We start from the raw sequence: 3,978 nt of genomic DNA on the forward strand, positions 1-3,978 counted from the left end.
AGGGTATTACTTTAATTTTGTTATTAAAGTAAAGAGGGAAGATGTGGTGTCTTGGGTGTAGTGCATTCTCCTGGTACCATGGTGATGGAAGATGCACTGCAGCTAGACTCTAGAATGGGGGGACTGTAGTCAGTTATTGAGTACAGCTGGACAGGATAAGGTGTACCTTCTTGTCTTCCAATAAAGATACTTGGAAATACTTACATTCGGATTATTCCTTCTTTACAGACCCTCACATGCTGAGAGAAAGCCCTTATGATGAGGGCAACTGCTTTTTATGTTTTTCAGCAAAAAGCAACTGCTTTGGACAAAAGCAGTTGCTTTGTTAGCACCTTTTACTCCCACTGAGACTGCCAGAAGTATGGGAGACTCCTTCCTGAACCCACTGTAATGCTCAGCACTTCTAAGTCTCGCATGGAGGAAACAGATGTCTCTCTGAAGGGTCACTAAATGGAGTAAAAAGTAGCACGTGTCGTACGAAAACCCCAGACTTGTAGTAGAAATCTAAGTTTGAAAACAATACAAGAAACTGGCACTCACAAACTCTATATCAGAATAGATCAGGAGTGGGTCAATCAGAAGCGGAATTCCAGTAGATGTAGTTGAAAGAATTTTTGTAAGAGTTTCAGAGTACAAAGTGCTGGAAAAATAAGGAAGAAGGCCCTAAAGAAACCGGAAGAGAATAGATATGGACATTCCCAGCACTGAGGAAGGCACAACGGAGAAACGTGTCAGTGAGGGATGTGTTCAATAAATAATTTGCAGAAACACTGCAAGTGCTCCGTATTTCTTGGAAGGTTTGCAGAGCAATACACGAGGCGTGAACAGATATAGCACCGTCCTAAGCTCGGCCCCCTGGTGGGAAACCAAAATCAGTATATACATATATACATGTTTCTGCGTTGTGCCTTCCTCACTGCTGGGAATCTCCATATCTACTGCACAGTTCCTGATTAGTTCAAAAACAATATCCATCCTTTCTGATTGGCCTATGTCTGGCCAATGGGAGGGCTGTTCAAACTCCTCTGATGTCATGATTTTGTACAAGTGAAATCTGAGCCTAACTACAACGTCCATGTAACCTTTGTTTTTTTTTTCAATGATATATATAAATAATCACTGGAAAAAAAACAAAGGTTACAGGGACTTTATAGTTAGGCTCAGACTTCACTTGTACAAAACCAGTGACATTTAGCAGGTATACTTAGGTGCATTGCTAATGAGCTCACATATTTCAACACTCATGATGAGGAACAACCTTTACAACGCAGACATTACATCGCACTACACTTACAATGTAGTCATTACATCGCAACATCCCTTACAACGCATGTCACTACAACGCAGGCATTGCTATGCATACCATTACAATGCATAGTACCCCTACACTATCCAACACTTACCCTACTGTTGCACCCCCTGGAGTTAGAATAGTAATATTAACCCCTACACCAGAGCTTTCCAAACTCTGTGTTGCGACACAGTACTGTTGTCGCCTGACATGTGCGGGTGTGTCTTGCGATGATGCGGTCTATTGATTGTTAGTGACGCAGTATGGCTGCGGAGAAAGGAGAGGGAAAGGGAGAGGAGAGGAGAGAAAGACCGTTAGCCAAGCGCGTGTGCGCACAGCCTCGATCACTTTGCATGCACAGTCCGGTCTGCAGAGTAAAGTATGTTAGCGGCGGATTGTTCCATAAGGCAGAGGTAACTTCAGCCAAATTAATGCTCCTTTGCTGAGCGATAACATCAACACAATGCAATACGCATCCCCCACTAGATGGCAGCCTAACGGCGATGAGTGCATTGATCGAAGACTGCCTTCTCTGATCGCGTCCGGTTGGAAAATGGCAGCACGTTTAGGAAGAACGGTGATGAGCAGCCAGGAGGCTAGCGGTAAGAATGGAGTAGTAGTTGTTACTATCCCCTCAGATTATCGAAACGGCGAGAGTCACTTGTACACCAAGCGCACATCCGCTCCGTGTCTGATTCCTCCGGCCCTCACAGCTTCCTCCGAGAGTGCCGCACTGCTCCAGGCTCTCTCTTTCTATAGCTCGGACTATAAATTCGAGCCCCGCCTCAGTTTGTTCGTCCCCCAGGGCCCAGGTTACCTTGAATCACCTCTCAGTCCTCTGTGAGGCCCACTGCTTTCAAGCGCCAGCAGCACGCATAATTCCAGGCAGCAGCACACATGGGATCCATCCCCCAGCCCCAGATAATCATTTTGCAAAGAAAGGTAGATCTTCTTTATTGCCTCTTGTTTAGTCCAAATTTGTGTTTTATCCATACCGGCTTAGTTAAAGAGGTTACAACTGTGCATGCACATGTTACATACAAGTAAGAAATGTGGCTAGGAATTATTTTTGCGTATAACAAGAGGGAGAGAGAGGACTAGGTAGCTAGTCCGAGTCCCCTATGGTTTATATGTGATTAAACAAAAAGGACTAGATTAAGTTGACCAAAGTGTTACAGTACTCAAATTAGTTCTGTCACGGGCACCTTGTTGGTGTATTTATGAAGCCCTCACCCACCAACCTAGTTGGTGGCATGCTTCATCATCGGGCCCACCCAGTGACACCTAGTATGTCCCGGGTGTGCTACCATGCCTGATTACAGCGGAGCTGGTATATTGCTGAGAGTGCAGTGAGGTTGGGTGAGTTGTGATTTAAAACGGCTTGGTGGTGGTCCCAGTACCCGAGGGTAAATTAAATTTTAATAACTGGGCCGTCACCAGCGGTTAAAAGTAAGGCTACAGGACGCGTAAGGGTGGCGAGTTACTGCCCCCTGCGTCCTTCAGATGGTCGACATGTTTCAGCCAGTGCCTTAGAGTATTCTGGCTTTCCTCAGGACCGTTTTTTAAAAAGGTGTGGTGAAGTAAAACAGACTTAGTGTTGTGGTACAGACTATGTGGTACACACACTAAGGCGTTTTTCTATATGTGAGAGGGGGATTCCCTTCTCATGCATACCTGTACAAACAAACATTAAGAACAAGGACAAAACATTTACAGAGAGAGTCAGTAGTCAATTTAGACATATGGTCAACAATGCTTTGGTGGCCGGATCTATAGTGCAAGGTGAGAGGACTATAGTCGGCTAGGTGTGATGGTACTGGTGGTGCCATCAGAGTGAAAATACGCGACTAATTAGGAGCGTGGTGTGGCTAAAACACGGAAATCACACTGAAAGGAGTTGACTTAGTGTGGCAGGGCGCAAGAAAATTGTTCTTATGCTTTGGGTTATTAGCCAAGGCTTCCTGGAGGGAAGCGGTAAGGGGATGACCCTATGGGAGAAAAAGAGATAGGCTGTAGGGGTTAGGGACCTGTGAGGAAAGAAGCGCTTACCCAGTTTGTTGTTTGGAGCCTTGTCAGGTTTGTCATACTCACAGTCTTTCTGGTCAGTGCCTGCCTTGTACCTGTTGTCCCGCCATCGTCCTCCGGTAGAATGAGCCTGTCGGCGTGTGGGCTTTTTATACTATGGTTAACAAGGTAATGATGAGCACCTGTGGGAATAGTAAGGGTGGAAAGACTAACCCTTTGTGTTGTGGCTGCTCATGCTCGTGGTTTGCACACTAGTCTCTTGTGCATGCTCAGTATGTCAGCGCGATTGCTATGTTATTGCTCATGCTCGTGATTTGCACACTAGTTTCTCGCACATGCTCAGTATGAATGCGTGATTATAATGTTACTGCTCATGCAGGTGATTTGTACTCTAGTCTTTTGCATTTGCTCAGTATGATGGCTCGATTACAATCTGTGTCATGAAGTATTTAGGTACATGTAGCAACAAAAATATGCCGCCGTTGGTACGGGGAAAGGGGCAACACCCGTGTTAGGTGTGGCGTGGTCTTATCTGCGCAGGCGCGAAGGGATCAGCGTTGGCTATGTGTGCGCTATTATTGGGGAAACATGCCTGTGGGACGCGCCGCATCCCAGAGTGGTTCGGCCCGTTAATCACTGCTTAATGCGCATGCGCTGTTAGG

This window comes from Lissotriton vulgaris, chromosome 5, assembly GCF_964263255.1.
Source record: "Lissotriton vulgaris chromosome 5, aLisVul1.2, whole genome shotgun sequence".
In the NCBI taxonomy this organism is placed as follows: domain Eukaryota; kingdom Metazoa; phylum Chordata; class Amphibia; order Caudata; family Salamandridae; genus Lissotriton; species Lissotriton vulgaris.